The 27,424-nt window shown below is 33.6% G+C and overlaps 1 protein-coding gene and 1 long non-coding RNA gene across 8 annotated transcripts in view; one reads left to right on the top strand and one right to left on the bottom strand.

Moving 5' to 3' along the window:
• Nucleotides 1–27,424, bottom strand: part of LOC114324427 (ephrin type-B receptor 1-B) — a 968,545-nt gene that overhangs the window by 274,749 nt on the left and 666,372 nt on the right. The window lies entirely within an intron of this gene.
• On the top strand, nt 12,726–14,719 carry LOC126881759 (uncharacterized). The gene is made up of 2 exons (XR_007696977.1): nt 12,726–13,421; nt 13,889–14,719. It is a non-coding gene; the product is annotated as an uncharacterized LOC126881759 (long non-coding RNA).

The raw sequence follows: 27,424 nt of genomic DNA, 5'->3' as shown, positions 1-27,424 counted from the left end.
CGCTAAAAACTCTCATAAGGACTGCATTGCCTATGTTCCCTATACTGTAAAGTCAAGGTGGGACGGACTATAGGAAATAGAAGTCAGAATAGAAAAAGCTAGAGCAAATTTCAACAAAACTGGAAGAGTGGTCTGTACAAGAAATTTAAAGTTGGAGCTAGGAGTTATGCTGTCGAGATTATACGATATCGATTTAAAAAAACTGGAATAATTCGAGTTGTTGTGGGTGAATAGAAGATTTTGAAGATATCGTGGACAGAACACGCCAGAGAGAGAAAATTGTAAAGGCAAGAAAATTGGAATATCTTCTCGGGCATATTACGCGTGTATCTCTTCCTCCAACTGATACAAAATCATCAAGATTATGAAAGATCCAAGGAAAGAGAAGCATCCAGAAGATCCAAGGAAATGAACTTTTTACAGCAGCCGCCTTTAAGTCCGAGCAGCTATGATGAATGCCGATCTCCGTCGCGGAGATGGCACTTAAAGAAGAAGATTACCGATGAACGATTGAACCAAAAATATTTTTATTATTTTCTAGTTTTCTTCAGGGACATTTTCACAATTAAAAGAATTAATATAAGATCTTATTATTCCTTCGGTGTAGATTAAAAAAAGTTCTAAACTTTTAACTCCTTTTGTCCCTCTAGCCGTTAATTCTCTCAAACGCAGACTTCTTCTTTCAGACGATTTGCATTTTACGCAGACGATAATGCTCCGGATTCCGTTAAAAAAATGAAAGATGGTATCTCCGGTAACATCGTTGGTACACGTATAATTAGCGATTTTTTCCACCAATGGATTTATAACGCTGAAATTTTATGATTTAATTATACTTGATAATGATAGCAATTTGAATATATAAACAGATGTTGCTTTGATATTTGTTTTAATAGGGTGGAATCCAATCAATTTATTACTTTCATCTTTATTATATTTACAAACAAAATGTATTTTAAAAAAGATTTAAGCGTATTGACAACCTTGGCTTGAGATTTTCAACCGAAAAAACTAAAGGAATAATACTTGAAAAAAGCACAACACAATTTAAATCTAAATGGACACACTCTTACAACAATTAACGAAATCACATTTTTGGGAATGTCATGTGACTCTCAACTCAAATGGACATCGGACTGTCTTCAAAAATAGCTGAAATGAACTAATTAAAGCGTTCCAACATAGAATAAACCTTACAAAAGTTGTTTCTGATCACAAATAAGGTGCAGACAACTATTCTTTAAAGATTATATCAAGCTCTAAATTAGAAGCAAACTAGATTACGGATGTATGTATATGTATATTATCCAATCTACAGCATTACGATCAGTTCTCGGTACTTTCAGAACCATGCCAATTAGCAGCCTTCAAGTTCTAGCAGGAGAACCACCATTATTTCCTTAGAAGGCAGTTTTTTCAATATGTTGAGCTACTAAATATCTCAGTTCAAATAAAAACCCCTTTATAAAAAGCTTCATCATAAATCAGCCAATCGCGTCCACTGCTGGACATAGGCCTCTCTCAGTTCTTTCCAGTGTTCTCTACACTGGGCCGCTTGTAGCCAGTTTTCCGCCATTCTTTTTATGTCGTCGATCTATCTAGTCGGTGGTCGTCCTCGGTTTCTTTTTTAGTTTCTGGGCCTCCATTCCATGATTCGTCGTGTCCATCGTCCATCTTGTGTTCTAGCTAAGTGCCCTGTCCAGTTCCACTTAAGCGTCGTAGCTCTTTCGATAAGGTCTTGAACTCCTGGATCTGATAACAAGCTTATCTTACTCTACTTAGCAATCTGTACTCCAATCACTGCCCTAGAAACTTACTTTTCAATGAGTGCACAGATCGACTTGAATATATTCATCAATTGAGAGCCACTTCTACAAACAAATGTCTGTCCGCTCCCTGAAAAGTTCAAATACTAAAAGATTTCACCTTACTCAATTATCCGAACCATTTACACAATCCTTCTAAAATACCACAATTCCAGTGTGTCATATCCTGATTCCAAACTAATTTTTACTCTGACGACTCCAACGGCAGCAATGGTGTAGCTGCTGCAGCTATTTTTGAAGATAGTAGCTCTGACAGCCGTCTAACAACGGAGTACCACCCTGCTAATATCCCTGATGCGGTTAGCTGATGATGGAAGGATAGCTCCGCCTGTAGGATGTCTGACATCTAGACATTTTTGAAAAATGTCAAAACGAATACCTTAAGTGAAACCAGGAGCAATAATGGGCGGTGGAAGCGTAGCACTGGCCTTGTTACCTTCCTTGTATACCGTACGCTCTAGAGGTAGCAGACTACCCTGCACTGCAATAATCCCAAAGCCGCTTAGCGGTATAAAAGGGAGACTATTATTTATTATTATCAACGTGATGCAATTTTCAAATTGAATATTTTTCTTAAATGATTAATTAAGGCATTTCTTTAAATACAGTGAACACCCACATTGAAATAATACATCACATACATTATCATTCCAAGATAATTGACTATCAATAATAGCTTAAACTTCGACCTATGTATCTTACAATTAGGGCCTAATTAGTACTAAAAATGCTAGCAATAACAAATACCAGTTTTATCGTAGACTATGCTGTTTATCAGAAACTCGAAAAAGTCACTTTTAACTGTTTTGTTTATTGGAGGTCGAAAATAATCTTTATTTTCCAGTTATTAACAGATTTTAATGTACTTAGTACTTTACTTTACTAGTAAAAAAAATTAAATTAAAATGCTTCGGTTCCTTAGTTTTACATTTTTCCTGTATTACCGGTTTCTAAAATTTAAAACATATTTTACACATGTTGAAATTTTCCAAAAAAATTCCTATTTCCAAAAAAAGGGGGGCAACTCAAAAATCAGTTTGGAGGAATTTTTACATTTATCACTAAAGTAGACTTTACATTACATGATTTATCATGTGATTTGTCATATGATTTGGTCATGGAGTGAAATTTACATGTTTACACTGTGTGATTTGTCATATGATTTTGCATTGTTTATACGGCTCGTTTTGTCATAAGCATTGTCATGCGGCTCGTCATGGGAAAAATCATATGACAAATCACATGATAAATCATGTAGTGTAAAGTCGACTTAAAGCTGGTATGTCAAAACAAGGAATGATTTTTTGTATCAATCTTTAAAATGCATGCAATATTTTTCAGATTTTCGTTAAAAAGTGTATTTCTCGAGATATTAGACCGTTTCCTTAATTTTCTTGGGGTATAAGGATAAATCGTTTTTTTTTTCGATTATAGCGTTATCTCTAAATAATTAGAAAAAATGTCTCGAATAAAAGTTATTTATTTTTGCATCTGCAATAAATAATGGGGGTCCCTATTTCAGATTTTAAAGTTACCCCACATCATACATCCAGGGGGTGGAGTGTGGAGTCGTTTTTGGTATCATTCGATAGATTTTTTAAAAATACTGAACTCGTGTTTCTCAGTTTTTCGATCCGATGTAGACTTCGCATATTCGACCATCCAGCTACTTTCGACACACCCTGTATATTTAGCAACAAAGACACACATAGCTGAAAAATTAGAACAGCAGTTTGTGAATGCGACCGTTTGAGATACGAACCATGAAAACGGGAAACAATGAAGGTCCATTAATTTGAGTATTTGAGTATTTATGTATATGAATATACATTACCCTGTTACCCACAGAAAACATCTGACCCAGATAGGGCCGTAATGTATACCGAATCCCGACCAGATTTTGACAACGATCGTAATTTGTATCGCGTAAATAGTGCATGAAATACAGTCCCGCATAGTTACCTGCAAACATATATATACCTATATATTGAATATAAATTGTGTCCCGGCTGAGATTAGCAAATAGTACAGTGAATGATAGAGTACATCAGAAACTCATAGAACTTTTAAAAGAAAAAAATGTGGACAGTTGAGATATACGTGTTATTGTCAATCTGTACTGGAATCTAAAAAGCAAAGGTTAAAATCGAAAATGTCGAAATAAAAAACATAGAAATTATAAGAGGTGTTAGACAGAGTTACGTGTTGTCTGTATTGTTATCCAATCTGTAAAGTGAAGCTAATTTTAATGAAGCAATATTAGAGGAAGAACAGGGTATATGAATAAACGGAAAAATCTTGAACATCATAAGATTCGCAGATGACACCGCTAATTTTGCAGACAGTCTAGAAGCACTGCAATCATTAGTAAATAGATTATATCAAGTCAGTATAAAATATGAACTACAAATTAACGTTAAGAAAACTAAGTTCATGGTTATTTCTAAGCAACACACTGTAGGAAGGCTAGATATCAAGGGAAAACAAGTAGAAAGAGTGAATAATTACAAATATCTGGGAACCTGGGTAAATGAAAACAATGTACAAAAAAACAGTAAAATCATGTATAAAAGGTATATTTAAAAACCCTCAAAAGGGCCACATCAAAATCGCAGCATAACTAGTTTTCGACTGGTTTACCAGTCATCATCATTGCTTACGTGCAATGTACATGCTAACCACCAAGATAGTATTTAACAAAAATATGGGGGTCAAAGCCCAGTAAAAGAAGTCCGTCAAGGAAACATTGGTTTAAAAAGCTACATTAAATATGGATGTTTAAAATATTTAGCTAATCTGCTCTAGGTAACATCTGAGCTGTGGATTTGACTTGTTTACATGTTGAAAGTCTGACGGCAAGTCCTTTCAACATGTAAACAAGTCAAATCCACAGCTCACATGTTACCTAGAGCAGATTAGCTAAATATTTTAAACATCCATATTTAATGTAGCTTTTTAAACCAATGTTTCCTTGACGGACTTCTTTTACTGGGCTTTGACCCCCATATTTTTGTTAAATACTATCTTGGTGGTTAGCATGTACATTGCACGTAAGCACTGATGATGACTGGTAAACCAGTCGAAAACTAGTTATGCTGCGATTTTGATATGGCCCTTTTGAGGGTTTTTAAATATACCTTTTCTACATGATTTTACTGTTTTTTTGTATTACATGGTATACAGCCAACCACAGGAAAACTTTTTGCTTGTGAATTTTTAATATTTATCTCTTGCAAATTATTTTAACTGTACTAATATGCAAGTGTTTACTAAAAGTTCTAAAATGACTAATTTACAATGATTAATGGGATGTTAAAATTCCGACATGATACTGCCACTTTGTTGCGCATTCTGACCGATATCCATTTCTACTAGAATAAATTATTTCTACCTTCATTCACTATACTATATTGAATATAAATTGTGTTCCGGGTGAGATTAGCAAACTGTTCAATACTGTATTTCACAAAATGTTTCATTATCGAGCACAAACAACGCAAATTACCCTAGAACGGTTTTAATGCATGTATATGTGGCGATTTAATTTATTTATATCAATTTGACTTGGTCCAACAAAACATATTCCGAAACAAAAATGCGGTATTTCGGTAACTGATGTTGATTAACGGATCACAATTTTACAAACGATTCACAAAATTTAACTAAATAAATTACTACTGGAATTAGCAAAAACATTTCAAGATAATTGAACTAGAATTGAACGTTTTGCTCTTTGGATCTCTATTTCAGTTGTTAAACAGTAATTTATTTTGATATTCATATTATTTGATAGAATAACAGATGTATATAACAAATTATGAATACAGTGTTGACAAATAACAAATCATCTTTACATCAGGCACATACATATTTGTATTTTAGTCAATATATATGACAGAGGGTATAAATAGCTTGACTAAACGTCGTCAAGTTCATCTTTCGAGGTTTTTACGAAAGCGACGCGAGCAATAGCATCTTTACTGAAAATTAAAGTTTTGATTCGATCCATTTGCCATTGTAAGAGGGGCTCATTACGAATTAATACGAGTGTACCTATATTAGGATTAGGCTCACTTTTATACCACTTTGTGTGTTGATGAATCATATGCAAATATTCTCTGCCCCATCTTCGCCAAAAGTCTGTATATAATTGTTGTAGAAATTGCGAATGATTTAGTCGATTTAAAGGAACATCACTGTAATCGAGATCGAGAATCATCTTTAAAGGCTCGTCAGAAAATGCCCTGGGGTCAACACTGAAAAATCATTTGAACCGTTACTGATATGACATAAAGGACGACTATTTAAGATAGCCTCTATTTGAATAAGCAACGTATTAAATTCTTCATAGGATAAAACTTGTTTGCCTATGACCCTATACAAAGGTATTTTTACACTTTTTATACCAGCTTCAAATAATCCACCAAAATGGGAAACTGCTGGAGGATTTAAATGCCATGTAATCATCTTCAAAGTGTGACTGAATGTTCTCTAGATAAGATTTTGATCTTCTAGATATGTTTTATTGTGGTATAAATTATTGTACATAATAAACGAATTCAATAATAATGTGAGTAAATAAAGATAATAAATTAAGTGTTTTCAATTAAAATAAAGTTAATAATAAATAAATAAAAGCATCTTCTTTTTCTTCATGTGCCATGTCCGTTGCGGACGTTATCTATCGTCATAGCAATTTTAATGTTGTTTGCGGCGTTTCTGAATAACTCGATCGATGTTAGTTCCAACCATTGGCGTAAGTTTTGAAGCCATGAGTGTCTTCTTCTGAGGTATTGGTATTCAAGTTTCCGTTTCTTAATTGTGAAAGAGATTTCTTTTTGTTTTCCCATTCGACGCAATACCTCTAGATTGGTGGTGTGAGTCGTACAGGATATTTTGAGGATACGTCGCGTCGGTACACCCACATTTCGGATGCCTCTATCTTTTTTATTAATGTTTCCCTTATTGTCCATCAGGCCTCTGCGCCATATAGCAACACTGGAAATACATAACATTTTTGCACCTGTATTTTTAGTGTGAAAGATATGTCTATGAGTGAATACATTTCTCATGTTGTTAAACGCTGCTCTGGCCTTTTCAACTCTAGATCATATATTTAGGTTGTTTGATCTTATTTCAAGTTGACCACTATACGAGGCAACGCAACGTGTAAATTAATTGGTTTTTTATTTTCAATTGTCCACTGATTTTCATTGATTTTTGAAATTTGCTGACCAGCATCCATTTTGTTTGATACAGAGTGGGCTAAACAAAAGTATCCACCTCGATATTTGGCAGTATTTATTAGATTTTAAGAAAATAAAAAAACAGGTCAATTTTTGATCCAAGGGGGACACATTTTTACGGTACAAACATCTGTCGTTTGTCAACTCCCTCCCTTCCACTTCCCCCACCGCTTATTTTTAAATAGGGAATAGGGGTCGTGTGATAGCTCATTTGAAAGGTTATTTAATTCTCTATTCAGTAATATCAACATTGACATAAACATTTACAGGGTGTCCAAGAAAAATTATTTTAAATTTAATTAATTGACACAAAAGAAGAATGTATGTAATTTATTTAACTCAAAAAACATTCTACTGCTGACAGAAAACAAAAAAACGTTTATTTGATAAATTAACATTGTTTTTTGTTTAAATAATAATAATAAATTTAAATAATAATAATAATAAAAACTTTTAACTTTTAATAAAACTTTTTAAATACTTTTATTGACTATAAAAAGGCCTTTGATTCAGTACCGCATGAATGGCTAATACATATATTGAAAATATACAAAGTCGATGATAACATAGTGACCTTTTTAAGGCATATAATGAGAGATTGGAAGACTAAAATTCACCTCCAAATACCTGGTGAAAACAATATCGAAACCGAAAATATCGCAATCAACCGGGGCCTGTTTCAAGGAGACTCGTTGAGTCCACTGTGGTTCTGTTTAGCTTTGAACCCCCTTTCCCAACTATTAAACTCCACTGACTCAGGTTTTAGCATTAAAAGCAATAATACTGTAGTAGCGAAGCTCAATCATCTGTTGTATATGGATGATTTGAAATTAATGTCTTCCACTCGAGAACACCTAGAAGAGATGCTAAAAACTGTAGAAACATTCTCTAATGATATTAGTATGCAGTTCGGTCTAGACAAGTGCCGTGTTTTGAATATAGTCAGAGGAAAGGTACAGCCCGGTGGATTCGATATGCAAAATGGCCAGAACATCGAGGCCATGGGCGATAACGATATGTACAAATATCTTGGAGTGAAGCAGGCGCGGAAAATTGACCATAAGCAAATGAAAACTGAGATAACAACTGAGTTTATAAGAAGGGTAAAACAACTGCTTCGTTCACAGCTTAACAGTAAAAATTTGTTTAAGGCACTGAACACCTACGCTTGTTCCGCGCTTAGCTATTCATTTGGTATTGTTAAGTGGACAAAAACGGATATAGAAAATCTTCAGCGAAAAGTACGAACACACCTCACAAAGGCACAAAAACACCACCCTAAAAGTGCAGTAGAACGAACGACATTACCCCGGTATTTAGGAGGAAGAGGACTTATGGATATAGGTGAGCAATTAGATAAACAGATTGCTAATTTAAGAACTTATTTTCAGATGCAGGCTGAGACATCTACTCTACACCGCGCAATTTGCGCAGTAGATGACACAACACCTATCAAACTGAGGGAACCAGAAATGCGCATAAACCACCTTACTAAGGACGAAAAACTGCGCACCTGGATGGGTAAACCTCTGCACGGGCGACATCCCAATGAGGTTAGCCAAGACTATGTCGACAATACAGCGTCGAACTATTGGTTGACATCAGGAAAGATGTTCCCTGAAACGGAGGGTTCATTACTGGCCATTCAGGATCAGGTTATACCAACCAGAAATTACCTGAAATATATCGTCAAAGACCCTCAGGTTCAAAACGACAGATGCCGATATGGATGTCAAGCCCAAGAAACCATCCAACATATTACGGGGGGCTGCCAGGCATTTGCTGCAACTGAATACAAGGAACGGCATGACGCAGTGGGAAAAATCCTTCATCAAGAGATAGCTAACAAGCTGGGACTTCTCCAAACGGACCATCTCCCATATTATCAATACGTTCCTGAGAGTATGCTTGAGGATGGCAACTACAAGCTATACTGGGACCGCAGTGTGCTCACAGACCAAACAGTGGCACATAATAGACCAGATCTCGTACTAGTTAATAAATTAACAAGACAAACAACACTAATTGATGTGGCGATACCTAACAACAATAATCTACGTAGTAAATTTACTGAAAAGATCGCCAAGTATAGAGATCTGGAAATTCAAATACGGAGACAATGGAGAATGCAAAGTACCCAGACGATACCTATTGTTATGTCTACTACTGGAGTCATTCCGAAGACCCTCCTCGAAAGCATAAAAAAGCTGGGTCTCAATGAACATATTTATAAGACCATGCAGAAAGCTGTACTACTTGCGACGGCCAGAAGTGTAAGAAAATTTTTGGGAGATACTCCTGCATTCCAAGTCACCTAGGGCTCGATAACACGGAAAGAGTCCCACCAGAGCTCAATCCTTTTGATACCGTAGGTATCTGGGATGAGTCAATTTTCCCCTCAGAGGGAGTGTGAGCCGTATGGCTAAATAATAATAATAATAATAAAATTTAATATTCAACCTACCAAGAGGCAGATGAATGGAAGCTTGAACATTGAAATTGAGCGAAAAACAGTGTCTATTTATCAAAAAACATTTTTTTCTGTTTTGTGACAGCAGTAGAATGTATTTTGAATTAAATAAATTACATACATTCTTCTTTTTGTGGCAATTAATTAAATTCAAAATATTTTTTCTTGGACACCCTGTATAAATGTTTATGTCAATGTTAATATTAGTGAATAGAGAATTGAATAACCTTTCAAATGAGCTATCACACGACCCCTATTCCCTATTTAAAAATAAGTGGTGGGGGAAGTGGAAGGGAGGGAGTTGACAAATGGCAGATGTTTGTACCGTAAAAATGTGTCCCCCTTAGATCAAAAATTGACCTGCTTTTTTATTTTCTTAAAATCTAATAAATACTGCCAAATATCGAGGTGGATACTTTTGTTTGGCCCACTCTGTATATGTTGACGTTAAGTCCTCTTTCTTCACTCGCTCTTTGTACCTTGTTCATAAGACGTTGAAGTTCACCGGTACTGCTGGCAAGTACGACTACATCGTCCGCATATTGGACATTATTTGTCAATTATCCTTGTCTTTGTCAAGTAAAAGCATAACAATATACATATTTATACATACTGCATCAGAAGTAACCAAGTAAGTAACATTGTAAGTTGATTAAGATTGATTTGTTTCTTTTTTCTTCTTAAATTTCATTGGAAGAGATTTCCGAAAAGTATACTAGATTTTCATAAATTTCGTAGAGTTCGTTAAATTTTCCTTTATTGTTCAGAAATTACAATCTTCTGCTACTACTTGGTATACGTATATCATCGTATTTCACTTAAAAGAATTTTTAAAAAGATTTCAACATTCGTAATAAAAAATTCATTTTGCTATTCTTTCAGTTCTTTCCCAAACACCTGTACATCTTAAAAGCATCCACTTCATCCTACTCTGCGGCACGGAAAATGGAAAATCGTGGACGTTAATGGATGCGAAAGGGAATGGAAGGGCGAGGAGCGTGGAGCGTCGGTTCACAAGGTGGACCTGACACGAAAATTATTATTTTATCTGCGAGAGAAATGGCGGAATGCGATATGGGATTTTATTATTTTTGGGTCGAATGATAAACGTGTTGAGTGTCGAGAACGAGGATTTTTTATATATTTTACTGGAGCTCGGGATAGAGCTGTGTTTGTAATAAAAACAAATCCGCAAAGGGACGTTTAATTAGAAATAAAAGGAATTTATTGGACGAAGAAGAAACTGGGTTATGTCCTAGAGGGTTTATTACAAGAGAAATCATGAGGATTGTGTTGATGATTGCAATACATTGTGCTATCTTATTTCTTTCTCTTGACTTCAATTGTATGAGATTTTTGTGTTTATAGTCCAGTCCTCAGACAGTTGACTTCTACAAATCATAAAATAAGTTGAATTTTGCTGAGAAGATCAATTTTGGAACCCCGAAAACATGCAAAAGAATTTACCACTCCTATCCTCGGGCTTCTCCCTAAAAACCCTCTCGCAGAGGAGAAAACAAACGGAAAACATCGATTAACCAAGACGATTTTTGGGTCGAATGATAAACGTGTTGAGTGTCGAGAACGAGGATTTTTTTATATATTTTACTGGAGCTTGGGATAGAGCTGTGTTTGTAATAAAAACAAATCCGCAAAGGGACGTTTAATTAGAAATAAAAGGAATTTATTGGACGAAGAAGAAACTGGGTTATGTCCTAGATGGTATATTACGACAGAAATCATAAGGATTGTCTTTATGAAAATTGCAATTTCTACAATACTATTTCTTTTGACTTCAATTGTACGAGATTTTTGTGCTATAGTCCAGTCGTTAGAGATTTGACCTCTAAAAATCATACAACAAGCTGAATTTTTTTAAAAATATCAATTTTGGGACCCCAAAAAAGATGCAAAGAAGTTTGCCAATCCTATCATCGGGCTTTTCCCTAAAATCCCCCCTCGTAGAGGGGAAAACGGAAAACATTACCAAGAATCTATATGCCACAGAAACCTCAACTCTCACAAAAACATCAGCTGAAAAATTGAGAAAGACACAACGAAAGATGGAAAGATCAATGCTTGGAATAAGCTTAAGAAATAGAGTAAGAAACGAGGAAGGTCGTAGACGAACCGGAGTGGAAGATATCATCGAACGTATTACAAGGCAAAAATGGAAATGGGCGGGACATATTGTAAGAATGGAAGACGACATATCGATGAAAAAATTGTTTGAGTGGTGACCACGGGCAGACAAGCGAAGCCGAAGAAGATCCCCAACGCGATGGACTGATGAGCACAAAAGAATTGTGACCAATTGAATAGAATAGGCGTAGAACCGAAGCAGATGGATATATCTGGAGGAGGCCTATGTTCAACAAAGGACAAATCAGGCCTAATTGATGATGATACGCCGTAGAAGAAAATGTTTCAAACAAGAAATGCAGCTGAGATAATTTTGAAAAAAAATATTGTTACAAATACTTTTAACATTTTTTAATTTGTCTTTAAATTTAATTTAAAATTTCTTAAAAATATTTAAAATATTCTGAATTTATTTTTACAATAGACACTTCAGTTTATTTTACAATAGACACTTCAGTTTATTGTAGCTGTATACATTCCTCGTTATGTCGAAATAAATTCAAATTCTTTAAACAATTTATTTTGCGACTTCAGTTCTGTGTTTGAACGAATTTAGGCATGGTAAGTATAGCTTTGAAATTATTTTCTGGTTGTGATAATGAGTTGTGGTTTTTGCTCTTATAGGAAAAACGCCAATTAGGTTGGGGACGAATGCTCCTGCGTTAAGTTTTTTTCTATAGACCGTTTAAACTGCCTGATGTATTGTTTTCGTAAGTTAGCTGCTTTCGGTAATTATTTTGGATGTTGGAAAATTGAGCAGCTAATGCATCCATATTCGTTGATTTAGGAATTTGAGATTCCTCTCTGAAGTTTATGGATTTATGGTTTCTTCTCTGTGTTCCTATATCGAGGAAGTTTCGTAGGATTTGAGTTTTGAGGTGAAATTTAGGTTTTTTGGTTTAATTCCTGTATTGAGGACATTGCATATGGTTGGCTGAGACCTATCTTAAAGGTCTTATGTTTGGAATATGACGATATCTCAAGTTAAATATAACATTAATGCGTTAAGGAGGAGAGAAATACCGGAGTAAATATACACGCTTAAGTGAATAGAGCAAACAGAGCCGCAAGTTGCCTGAATGAAACAATATGAAGAAATAAAAATATAGGGATAGAAATAAAAGACAGAATTTACAAAAAAGTCAATATAGGACCAATGACATACACGGCAGAAAGACATCCTGACGTAGAGAGGACAAAAAGAAGGCTAGAAACAACAAAGATAATGAACCCTTCGAAAAACCGATGGGACAGAGCTAGAAGTACAGATATACGACGAAGATGCAAGGTGGATAACATTAATAACTGGGCAGTTATGCTACGGACCATTTAAAATTAATTACGATTTTCGATTCATTCAATTATATTTCATTAAAAATACCCCTCTAGAAAATTCTTTGGAGACGCCTATTTAATCGCCTAGGTGCCTATTTTCGCAGCGAAGCAAGAGGAAAGCACCGCGCATGTTTCTATCGGATCGATACGAATCGATTTCCGATAACATTGAAGAGCAGTTGGTCAGGAAACGGCTCGAAGGGCGGATGGCGCGCCGCTAGTAAGGTTATTCCCCCTTTTAAGTGACGGGATTGAAACAAATTTTCGATGGAAATCAAATAATTAGAAGGAAATCAAGCGTCAGCTAATCCCATCTACAAAACTAGATAACCAAAGTTAAACATCTCTTTGGACTTCTTCACATAACAGAAGTGGATATTCCGGCGTGCCTGCCTTGTTTCAGTAAGTACATAATACATTTATCTCTCATTCCTTCCTTGTGAAATCCAATGCATCATTGTAGTTAGATCTTTCGGTAGATTAATTTACCACATAAGTTTATATATAATTCATAGTATAATAATGATATTCATTCTCATTTGCAAAGGAACATTCAATCAAGGCCATAGTTTTTTTTTAGTCCAAACCTAAATTTTAATATCTTTTATACCTGATCGTTAGGCTTTTTATTTAAGGTTTTTATCTGTGATTTATAAAAAGTTTTAACGAGTATCTATACAGCCTTCTGTCACGCCCATCTAATGCGCACGTCCCTGTCATGTCTGAATTGAAGTAAACTTCAGAAATTTTGACATGACATATGAATACCTAACCTACCTAATATTTGATGTTTTTGTTTGGGCCTGTTCAATATGTACTGCTACTGTTCTTGAAATACATCATAACTAATTAAATAAACTTTATTTTAGATCCCGTAACTTAGTTATTTAGTCACACAACGTGACTCTATCACGTTGATTATGTACTACCTAGTTAGATTGCTAGCCACTCTGTGATGGTTTATCCCTAGAGTGGGCTGTTTTTGTTGGATAATACACCATACCGGATTTTATTACAACCAGCATCTTCACCCAGGACCTTGCAGTAGGACTTACTCACCACAGCAGCCAACCATTTTATCGTGCCAAAAGGGAATTTCCTACGGAATTCATCTCTATGGACTTGCAACCCTACTTTTAACCGACTGTTGTGTAAAAGCTAAGTTTATTTACTTTTTCTGTATTTACTTTTGGGTAAGATATATTTGCTACATTGTAAACTTTTCGTATGCATACGATTAGGAAGAGTACATATATTTTCGTGATAGATAGGGTTTTAGGTTGTTGTTTTTTTTTCTTTTTGATTCAGTATAAGTAGGAGTTAGTTAAAATAAATAAAATCAGTCTTGTTTAATAATCATAAATAATTGTATTTTAAAAATTTAATAGGGAATCGGGTTGTAAAATTTTGTCGCGGATTTTAAATAGGGAATACGTCTCGTAGGTTTTTTTTTTTGTAAAATATATAAAGAGTCACTGACCAACTCATTTATATAGACCTTTTTGCTATTCCAACGGACTTTTGATTTGGATTTTGATTTTAATACTTTTGCTTGGCCAGTGATAGTGGATAATTGCTTGTTGAGTGGACTTTGCGGTCCTATTTTATCTTTTCCCCATCCACTATCACTGTTATTACGTTGCGTTATATGTAAAGTGTTATTATTTAATATTTATTATTAATATATTTGTATGTATTAAGGTTGGTGTTTTATTTCAGTCTGTATTACCAGTATATAACATAGCAAGACAAGATCAGTATTTAGTATTTTGTATTTCAGGTGGTTGTAACCAGTGTCATAGAGTTCCTGTTGTTCGTTATTTCAAAATCTCGAACCTTTCCAACTTCTTGGTTCTGAGAGCCGAGTTGTTCGTTCGAGTTGGCGCCCTTTTTTCTTCTTCTTTCTTTGTTGTAACTCGATATTATTTTATCTCTAGCATTCTTATCTATTTTCCTTCCATTTTTGTATTAACAGTCTCATTTCCTTCCTAGTTACTATCATTTCATTACCAAATTTTCTTCTCATATCTCCAAAGCCAATATTCGGTGTATTGAAGCTAGCCCGAATACTCACTTGAGATTTAGTGTCTCTCTGCCCTTTTGATTTTTTTTTTCCTTCTGAGCTAAGCCCCTCTTCTTTTGTCTTAAATCTCTTATCATTTATTTTACCCATCTTTAGTCAGTTCTTCTCTTCAAAAATCTCTATACCCAGAGTATATAGGGTTCAAGAAACAGAAGAATAGAATGGAATGACCACATAAGCCGAATGACAACAAATAGAGTAATAAGGACAGCGAGAGACGGTTCTCCAATAGGAAGACGATCAGTGGGAAGACCACGAAAACGACGGAACAACAACTTACTGGAGGTACTTTGAAAAACAGGGCCGTGTCTACACAAAAAGAATAAGAAAAACAGTACTATGTTGTTCTTTTTAATTTTTTTCGATTTTCAATATTTGATGGAAGTATCTTATGAATACAATCCCGTCATGGCTGAAAAAATAATGGCCATACATAAATTACCACATAATTTCTTCATATACGAACAGATAAAAAGTTGATAGAAACCGAAAAAAAACATATATTTGTCTAAAACCAATTAATTTATTTTAAAATATACATCTATAATGATTTGGAGTTTATTATCTTTTGATAGAGGTTTATAGAGGATCATTTGTGTGAAAATTGTCCATAGTCCTTAATTGTTTCTTTTGATATTTCGGCGAACAGGTTTGTTAATTTGCTAATATGATCACTTTTACGATTATTAAAGATGTAAATTTTATTTTTACAGAATCAAGTGGGTTTCAGTAAGGTATAAAACCTGTTCAGATTTGAAATTAATATTTGATTTAGACAAACGGTAACAGCTATTTTGTCCGTTAAAGAATTGGTTAATTGGTGAGAAAATAATTAGTTTGGATTGTAGAAGATTGCTTCTTAAAATAGAAAGCATATTTAAAAAAAAACAGATCCATTGATTTTTAAAGTATCCGCCGTCAAGATCAACACACTTTTGTATTCCAACAAACCAATCCTGAAAGCATTTGTTGCAGCATGGAATAGGACCTATTTCATAGGTCCCGACAGATACCTGGTATCTCAGAAATGAGATTTTTTTACGCCTCCACCACCCCATTGGACACCTTAAAGCGTTTATCGCGTAGTTTGTTTTTGATTCTTGGAATGCAAAGAAATCACACGATGGCAAGTCAGGACTGTATGCAGGACACCAAATTATTTTCGCTTCAAATATTCGAATGTTGTACGAGCCGTGTGAGAGTTTTCATTGTGCTAAAGTAAGTGATGATTTAGGTTGTCTTTGAGGAGTTCCATACCAAATTTGAGTTGCTTCAGCTGCATTTGCTGTGCATTGCTTAAAGTCGATGCATTGTAGTTATGCCAACTGTCAGATCGTACAAAACCATCGCAAGAAAATTTGCACGAGAGATTTCCATTTTTTCACGAAACTGATTGATTTTAAAATTTGTTACCGAAGGTATAGGTAATGGGTTTTGACCAGAGCTATGACCTTGAAAATTTTAAGTAAATTTGTGTACTTAATCGACATGGCTCATAGCTCTTGTCAAAATCCAATACCTCTAACTTCTGCTAGAAACTCTTTATACCAAAACTTTTAGTGTACGTCTTCATATATTCGTCTTCATGCATACGGTTAAGCAGGAAAGACCGAATAATTTACCAGTTTATTTTAATACTTGTTGTATTGTTTACTAGTAATTGATCTTTTTTAGCATTGTAGCGTAGATCATAAAGGTTATATTGCCTGCATATCCAAGAAATTGCAAAACCTTCTTTTGGCAATATTAATACCTCGATTCATCTATCAATGGTCTTTCTCAATATCCATTGATCATATTATGATACAGACCACAGGAAACAGTATTATATTTTATCTTTGGTTTTGAAAGTGTTATGTGGCATTTTTATCAGATACCTAGTTTTGCATAAAATATAATTACTGCTTCAATATTAACCAGAAAAGTTTCAGTCCCTTCATCAGCTAAGATAACTTTTGCAGTGTTTTTTGCATTGATTGAACAGGCAAAGAAAAAGAGAATAATGACTTTTATATAGGTTCCTAGTCAGTAGAATAAAATGCCAGTTTTATTTAGAAATATGTATACCATAAATCAAAAAAAAATGTAGGTAATGTCACAGAATTTTTCTGTGTGTCGATATTATGATCCAAAAAGTTTATATGTTTCATATCTCCTAATAATAATTATATGGAAAAATATTTCCACGTATACGTTTTGGAGAATCAATTAAAATTTCATGCCATTACAAATTGATACTTTCACGTTCAACTCGATTCCTATATCTCAATCATCGTAACTTTTCCCAAATCCAATTTAAATGATAATCTTCGGACTCTCTAGATAATCCAAAAGTTTTCATTTTTCGGCAATAAAAAGGTTCGACAACGCCCTTACAACCCTAACCAACCCTTAAAAAACCGTATCGACAAAGATCATCTCCGACGTATTGAATCCACCCTCTATTCCTATTCCATATCCATGTCCCGTCCTTATCCCGTATTCAGTGTGAATAATTTTTTAAATATTTCAACGCTGCTAAGATCCCTAAGCTGGGTTGATACTCCGCTTAAAACTGGATTAGGGGTATGTATGATTTATATGAAAAGAAGCTCAGATCTAAAAACTACATAATGGCAGTATTATTTCCTATCCTTAAATAATAATAATACTAATAGATTCTCAAAACGTCCACAATAAGCTATTTAGTAAAGATTTCGTTGTTTTTTAGAAAAATTATACATTTACACCGAAAACTGAGTTTGTAACCAAAGCGAAGTCTCCAGTACATACTTAATAAAAAAAAAAGTTTCTTTCAACATAAAATAAAAACATACTTGTTGAAGAATCGGTGGATTTCTGGCCTCTGATAAAAACAATTTTGATTTATGTACAGTATATCTCCGCTCAGCTATCCTCAATCTTATCCATTATCCAGAACTCAATGTAGGACAAACACTTTCACTCACAACTTTTTCTTTGTAATCTATTAAATTAACTTTTGTTAAAATTCACTGCTGCCCAACTTTGACAACTGAATTCTTTAAAATTTCATTTTAGGATGCCTGCTTCCTTCCCTCCTTTCTTTTTATCTTTTACCTTCTCACCTTCCAAAATCATTCCTAACCAATCCGCTTCTTCAATTTTCTTCCCGCCAGACATTTTCTATGCTATCTAAATTGAAAACAAAACCCTGTTTTTAAAATCATACCTTCTAGACCTGGATCCCGCGTACCAAAAAAAGTTGATTAATAGCAAGCTGAAAATTTATTAATAGCTTAACGCTGTCTAGTCGGACAAATTTTGATGTACGGGAACACTGGAACAGGGGAAGTTTTAATTGTGGAACAGTTTAAAAATTTGGAACGTCAGATTACGAAAACGTCCCATTTATTTTGTCGGACAGAACATCTAATTGATTTGTTACCCTTTCATTAAATTCTCATGCAAAAATCAGACTGCTATTACTAACCAACATGATACCTGTCATTTGCCATGTTCTTCGTGTTCCACTCATTAAAATGCCCAGATGGTAATAAACACCAGTCTGATTTTTGCATGAGAGTTTAATGAAATGGTAACAAATCAATTGGAAGTTCTGTCCGACAAAATACATGGAACGTTTTCGTAGTCTGTCGCTCCAAATTTTTAACCTGTTCCACACTTAAAACTTACCCTGTTGCAGTGTTCCCATACATCAAAGTTTGTCCGACTAGACACCGTTAAGCTATCAACAAATTTTCAGCTTGCTATTAATCAACTTTTTTTTTATTACGCGGGATCCAGCACTATTCCCTTATCTTCCAAAATTTCCGTGTAAATTAGAAAGCTATAGAATTCAAAAATCTACTTTCAAAGAAATTATGTATGTATATGAAAGTCATTACGCTGTTTATTTTACAATCGGTTTCAACAATCCCTAATCTGTTCTCAAACGTGTAAGTATTGTCTTATCTATCAATTAAAGCGTAAACAAAAATACGATTCTTAATATTCCTAGGAACATTTAAACCACACAGAGAAAGCTTATTAACCCGCACTACAACATTTTCTTTTTCATTTTTGTTACATGTTTCTTACGTGTTGTGTCCATGATATTTTCCATATTCTTTGGTAACACCACATCTCAAAGCTGGACAGTATTTTTTTAGTTGCGTCCGTAATTGTCCAGGCTTCAACTCCATTTAAAAGAACAAATTATCTAGCATCTCAATGCTCCATTTCCATTGCATAAAATACTGCTTTGATCTTATTGAAAGAGCTCTGGTTACGTCAATGCGTAGTTTTATTGCTGAGCTGCGGTCCCATTGTTCATTTAGCTCACATGCCAAGCTTAAATAATTTCGATGTTGCCGTCGAAACGTTAATAAAATCATTTTTTAGTTAAGAGGATCGGTACCTACGTTTTTTCGGCTGCAATGCTATTCAAATGGGGATTCATTTTTTTCGAATCCTGTGAAAACTAATAAGTGTTTTTAAAAAATTTAAACGCAGAATGAAAGATTACATTATTAGCGAGGGCCGAAAGTCCCTGAGAACTTCTATAATGTTTATTTTAATAAGTTACAGGGGTGAAAAACTAAGAGAAAATTTAGTGTTATTTTTAATTTCAAATATCTCATTCAAAATAAACTTTTTATTTATTCTAAGGGACTTTCGGCCCTCGGTAATAATTTAGTCTTTCATTCTGCGTTTAGATTTTTCAAAAATATTTATGGGTTTTTTCAGGATTCGAAAAAAATGAACACAATGTCCGTGGTAATATTCTCCAAATCTATCTTTGTCATACAACGCACTTAGTCGAATAGAATATTGTCAGTCAGACACTGACAATCAGTGACAATTTTAAATAATTATTTGACATGAACCGGGAATATTTTTAGTTGTTGATTAAATAATATTGATATATTGTGTATTTGATAAATAATTGATTTAAGAGGTGAACTTTATAAAAAGTTATTTATTGTGTATTATTTATGGAAGATAGAAGCAGAGAATACATTAAGATATATTCTGTGATCCAAGTATTTTGTTGTTAAAGATGTTCAAAATAATTGTAAGCGTTCCATAGTAACAATATATTATTAAAAAATCACTTTAACACTTTTCCTCTTTTCTCGATTGAGTATTAGTTTTTGTTGTAGGTACATATAAATTATTACAATCACTGAATACATAGCTAGTGAAAAAATTATCACATTTATTAACTGAATTAATAATTTGCAATTATACAAAAAATAACAGTTATCCAAGAACATTCAAAAGCCATCTCTTTAAGCTAGTTATGACATTGTCAAGTAGAATATGACATTCTAGTAATATGTACATATCCATACCAGTGTGAATTTTACTACACGTAATTTGCCATGTAAAGACAGAAAAGTTAGGGACAGCCGTAAAATATTTGCGAATTATGTACCCATAGCCTTAAATTGTGGCTTATTTCCCATTTAGAATAGTTGATTACTCAATAATTGTATCCGGTTACTTTCTCTAAAGCGCTTCCTTTAACATAGATTGTTTCGTCTTCATCTTGTTCTTACTGAAAATCATAATTTTTGGTGTTTAGAGCCATTCCATACCTCTCGCAGTACTGTGTAGATCAATCAAAATTTGCTTGCTGTCCGCAAGGAGTATTGCATCGTCTGCATATCTGAGATTATTCACTGGTGTTCCGTTAACTGTTATGTCTTCATTGATGTCTTCTAGTGCCTCTTTAAACATCTCTTCTGAGCACATTTTAAAAAGTAGCGGGGATAGTACACATCCTTGTCGTATCCCTTTCTCTTTTTATAGCTATCTCTTTAGATGTTTGCTGGTCTACTCGTTTCACACTACTAACGATTAAAAAAAAAAGAATGTGTGTGTACTTTGTACGCACGTAAGAAGATATTCTTCTATTATATAATAGGTAATTTAAACGCAGTCCATATACTTAAAGGTTATTTGTACTTATTTTATTTAAAAATCAAACTAACTTTCTTATCTACCACTTTCAAAAAAGAAGAATATCTTCAAAAATTATATAACAATATACTTACAATCATAAAATCTATAACAAAAATAAAAAAAAATAATAACTTGCTTGGGGCTCGAACCCACTTCACGTCTACCGCGCCGTACGAAAGTTGACGGCATTTCAAACTGCACCAAACTCTCGTATACGTCATGTGGGAATATACACAAACTAAACGTTTACACCATAAATTTATATGAATTTAATAAAATTATTAGTTTGATTTTTGTCGAAATAAAATACAACAAAATATAGAGTAGGAAAACGATATATGAGATGAAGATTTGTAGAAAGTTTGTTCGTAATCAGATTATGTAAATTAAAGCATTGCCTACTAATAGGTAACTACATTATTTTGTTTACATTTTCCAAATAGATAGGTATTGAAACTATTAGGTATTTCCAACTGAAACATTTAGAATTACGTACCTGCAGCTTTTCAAAACTATTTAAAAAGTCACTATAATTATAAATTTGATTTTATTTCTGTCCACACATCAATAAAAACTAATATACAATATTTTTGTTTACCGATAACCTCCATATTGAACAATTATTGACAGATCATTTCAAAATTTCAACACCCAATCAGAGCCCGTATAACCACTAATACCCTACTGTCGGTGTGCGCATGCGCGGGGATCAATCAAATTTTACCCTCAATCGATTCGCCGCTAAAGAAGAATATCTTCAAAATCATTATAATAAAAACGGAGTGAATGAGTTTAATAACATCTCAATTTGAAACATGTACTTTTCAGCTTCGATTGCGTCATGCCTCGCACTCAACATAAACACCAAACACCACTGTACGCTGATTATAAATGCATTATCATAAAACAAAATTTTCGACTGACAGCGTAAAATATTAGAGTTTCAATTTATTTCTTCATTACTGTGTGTGCTGGTGATGATGGAGTTCACATTTGGGACTAATAATTTCTATCCGTGACAAATAAATGAATTATACTTCAAAGGGGGTTGCCCAATTGATTCCACAATAATGTGTGTGCTTATGTTTATTTAAAATTATTTCGTATTTCAAATTCGAAATGGAACATTCACTAATGGTCTCGGAGCTTTTATTATTTTTTAATTAATCCGGAACATATGAAAAACATGAATATACCAGTATTGTATGCATTGAGTTGATGCTTTACAATGCTATATGCTATATGTAGGTAGCTCTATGTTTATATTATAGCTAGTATAATATTTGTAATATAAAATAAAATAAAAATTCCATTTTTATTCAGTTGCAATGCGAAGGCAAAACAATCTTATTTTTCACTTAGAATACGGAGCGCAGTCCAGCACTCTGAATCGACGATTTTCGACTCTTGTTTGAGTCATCCTCGGAGAGACGTAGGCCTGCTGCTCTCTACTCGAAGTGACCAACCATGAAAGCTTATCCCCACTTTGCAACTGACGTGTATAGATTAGGTGACTAGCGTCATCTGGCAATTGAAAGGTAAAGTTTTTAATCCTAATAGCAACATTAATAATATAGTCGAGGAAATGAAGCTGAAAAAATGGCAAAACCTCGCAATTTTTTCGTCCAGCATCGATTTGTACAAAAATTTGGGATTAGGCTCATTACACCCTCTAGTTTATTTTCTATATTGAACCGTTGTACGCTTTTGGTTGTTTAAGGGTGAAAACTACCCCTAATTAGTTGCAAAAAATTATAAAATAACATTTTAAACTTTAATGTTGTCAACATTTGGTTCTTATTAGTTACATAATGAATGTTTTATTCTTTAAGATATACTATCATAATATTTCAACCCTTAAAACCACCCTTGTTGGAGGTATATATAAAAAATTTACTTATCCTAAAAGAATAATTTCGGCTTGCATCCATTTACATAAAAATTTGGGATTAGGATCATCTCACCCTGTACTTCATATTCTATATCATGCTTAAGGGCGTTGATTATTTTTAGGGGTGTAAACAACATCTTATTGTCAAAAATTATATAAAAATATTGTATACATTAATATGGGTAAAATCTGGTTTTGATTGGTTAAATAATGATTGTTTTATACTTTAGGATATAATATCATAATACTTCAACCCTTAAAAACAACCCTTAATAACATTACAGTTTTTATAAGTAGATATTTTAATAGGTCTATACAGAAAAAAAAAGTAGAATTAAAGAATTACAAAAACATTTATTTATACAAAAATACGAATTTACAAATACATATGTACAAATACAAAATACAAATAGTTTTTTAGTCATCTTCCAGTATACGAACCGGTTCTGTGGTATTATACATACCTTGAAAATTATCCATAAGCGGACTATCGAATTTTTCGAAAAAAAAATTCGTTTTATAAACATAGCTCCTTCATTTTTGACGGTGAAAAGATTTTTCAAAAATCACTTTGTAGGATTTTTAAATAGTTATAAGACTCTGTCAACTAAATTTCGTAAGATCCCTCAGTTTTTAATTAGGGTGGGTTTAAAGGGCTCGAATAAGGGGGTGTTTGCTCGTAAATAGAGGTTTTAAACAGATATATCTCGCTAACTGTTCACTCTAATGAAAATCTATGCACAAGGGAATTTTAGTTATTAAAGAAGCTACAATTTGGTAATGTATTATTTTTTTTGTATCTCCAGTATTTTCGGATATATTTTGAAGTAAAAGGTGAAAAATGGGAAATTCCAAAAAATTAATTTTTATTTAAACTCCAATTTTTCTAAAACTAGGCCTTTTAAATAGGTCAAACTTCTTGGGTGTATTGATAATACAAATATAAAAGGAATTACAGAAAGATGAAGACCAATTTTTAATCAGGAGGGTAGTTAGGGGGTTGTTTTCACTGATTTTTTCATAGAGAAAAGCAGGTACCGACTTTTTTTTAATCATAAGTCGCTTACTTTTCAGACTAGAAACTTTTTATTATTTTTTTTGAAAGGCCTAACTGTACACTTGAAAAAAGATTATTTAAGCTTTTCTCGAAAAATGCAAAGTTTTTCCGTTATTTTACTTTGAATATTTCAAATTATGCATTTGACGAAAAAAGCTAACTTTTAACATGCCGTATCTCGGTTTGTATTGGTCTTAGCGATATTACAGAAAAAAAATTTGATTTGTTTTACTAGAAGATACAATTTTGATATCTACAGTTTTTTTGATTAAATGCATATTTTTCGAGGTATTCTCAAAAAACCCTCTAAAAAGTCTATTTTTTCAGCGAAAAACTGTTACTTTCAAGCGCGAATAACTCGAAAAATATTAGTTTTACGAAGAAAATGTAAAAAACATTTTTTTCTTATAATCACTTTTTACATCGATTTACATAGTTAAAATGTAATAAAAAATTCCCGCCCCTGAGATAGAGTGGTAACCACCCCCATGGTTTTAGCGTACAGCGGCATGATACTGAAAATGATCCTTGGACTATTCCCTACCTTCTGTGAAAATTTCAAGTAAATTCATGCTGGACGAAAAAATTGCGAGCCAAAATGCTTCATTTCCTCGATTAATATTAAAAAATATTAAAAATATTACTAAAAGATTTTTAAATTGAAAACTTATAATATTTCTAAAAACTTTATTTATTTTTAAAACTTTACCTTATAATATTTATATTTATATTATATCTAACTAACAATAAAACACTGAAAACTTTTGTTTTCAATTCTTCTTCTCAAAGTGCCCTCTCCTCAATGGAGGTTGGCTATTATAGTTGCAAACTCTTCTCTGTCTTCAGCTGTTCCTATTAGCTGTTCAAAATTTAGCCCTGTCCATTGTCGAATGTTTCTGCGTCACCATAATCTTTTCCTGCCTAGTCCTCTCTTTCCCTCGATCTTTCCTTTCATTATAAGTTGATATTGGTACTTATTATTTCTTAGTATGTGGCCTAGGTATGATGTTTTTCTAACTGTCACTGTGTTGAAAAGTTCTCTTTTTTTTGTTTATTCTATGCAGCACTTCTTCGTTTGAGGTGTACAATGTCCATGAAATTTTAATTCTCCGATAGATCCACATTTCAAAGGCCTCCAATTTATTTGCCGTTAATGTTTTAAGAGTCCATGTCTCGACTGCATAAAGAAGAGTCCACCAGCATTTTGACAAATGTAATCGAATTTCGAGTTTTATTCGAGAATCACAAAGCAGTATTTTTATATATTTTTTCGAAAGATTTTATCTTCAGGTACTTAAATGTATTGACTTGATCTAAAATATGCCCATTTATTTTGCAAGGTTAAGGTACGTTTTGGATTTTTCGGATTGACATCACTTTGGTTTTGTCGATGACTTGTGGACTTATGTGGACTTATCCACATAAGTCCACAATTAACATTAAAAATAATATAAATATAAGCCTTCCACTAAAACTGACCATCTACTGGATCTGGTGTCTTGGAGCAAATATGTAACTATAACAAATCTTACATCCTAGCAAATAACTAACCTAAGAGAATCAACATTTACACAGATAGCCAAGCGGCTATTTTGGCAGTAAAGAACCTACTCACGAAATCAAAACTGGTAAGGAACTGCAAAGACCTCCTCACAATAAAGTATCTTTAATATGGGTGCCGGATCATGAAGGGGTGCATGGGAATGAACCAATATAGATTTTATGTTGGCAAAATAAGGCTTCAAGCTAAGAGAAACTTTTGAAGGCACAGAACTTTTCTGTTGCATCACTAAAGATGCTCAGTAGTCCGAGCTTTGGCAACGACAATAAAGTTTTTTTGTTTATGGACTTCGATAATTTATTATACTTACGCATCTGCAAACATTTCAAATCGACTTGTACTTACCTAAAACAAAAGAAAAACATGATTAGCAATGAATGTCATCGTAGTTTTAAAGATTCATACATGAACACAGAAGACTTAACTCTTATATTTGTCAAAATCAAATAAATACTAAAAACAAAAATAAAATACAACGAAAGGGATAGAGGTTATTAAAACATTCCTCTATAGTCCCGATTTATCGCTTTGTGATTTTGATGTGTTTGGACCACTGAAAAAGGTGTTAAAAGGTAATCGTTTTCAGTTAGACGTACATAATGCCGTAAAAGAATTCTTCGAGAAACAGCCACATGAATTCTTTGTGCAAGGTGTAAAGCAGTTGGTGAAACATCGGGATATGTACGTTCATTGTAGTGGTAATTATGTGGAGATATGTTTACTAATAATTTTTTTCTGGACCAAGGATGAGTTTCAACTTGAACAAGCCTCGTATGTTGCTAATAACCTCAGAGGTTGATGCTATTTTTGTAAAATAAAAAAAAAACAATAATTAACTTGCTGCAAGAAAATAGTTTCAGAACCATAATAATATTAATTTAGCATCTTCATTTTTTAAATTAAAATACCTACATTTTCATAACAGAAAGAAATGCTTCAACGTCTTTGCTACACCGTTATTTTATTAGTCCCACCAGGGTATTCTTAGTTTCATCTCGTCTCTCTAGCGTCTACATAACGCTGAGAATCCCATAGGATTACCAGCATCTACTATGCAAAACAGCAACCATACACCATACTCCATACTGTACATTTCTATGGGTTCCTTCACATATTGGCCTTCAAGGAAATGAGGAAGCGAATCGTATAGACATAGACAGCCCAACAAGCAAGAACTAGTGAAACAGCGAATGAAGGTCGAAACATTTGTTGAAGTAAATGTCGAAAATTTGTGGAAAAACCAGTGGGGCAGTTCAACTTCAAAACTTCGCAAAGTGAAAACACCTGTAAAACATTGGAATATCAAATTCCCAACAGAACTCATCAAGTCGTTGTTATTCGACTTCGTCTAAGACATAACCAACGCGGGCATATAATTATGTCCTACACAAACTAGGTTACACACAAACGGGTTACAGCAAAGTTTCTGCGCAATTATCTTATATTATCTTGTCATCAAGCAATAAAACAAAAACATACAGATGAATTCTCAGATGGTGTCATTCTTATGTACAACAATGCTCATCCTCACGTACTAAAAGAAAATCTATAACGAGAGATATATAGAGGATACTAAAACATCCAGCATATAGTCCCGATTTACCGCCTTGTGATTTTCATTTGTTTAGGCGCTAATAGGTTATCGTTTTCAGTCGGATGTACATAATGCCGTAAAGGAATTCTTCGATAGAAACAGCCACAATTGTTTATGCAAGGTATAGAGCGTAGTAGTAGTAATTATTGGAAGATATATTTACTAATAAATTTTTTCTGGACCAAGGATGAGCTTCAATTGAACAAGTCTCGTATGTCGCTAACAATCTCAGAGGTGGATGAGACTATGTTTGTAAAATAAAAACAAACAATAGTTAACTTGCGGCAAGAA

The sequence above is a fragment of the Diabrotica virgifera genome, chromosome 3 (assembly GCF_917563875.1).
Source record: "Diabrotica virgifera virgifera chromosome 3, PGI_DIABVI_V3a".
In the NCBI taxonomy this organism is placed as follows: domain Eukaryota; kingdom Metazoa; phylum Arthropoda; class Insecta; order Coleoptera; family Chrysomelidae; genus Diabrotica; species Diabrotica virgifera.
Note: the sequence above shows the minus strand (reverse complement) of the source record. Positions and strands in the feature narration are given on the sequence as shown.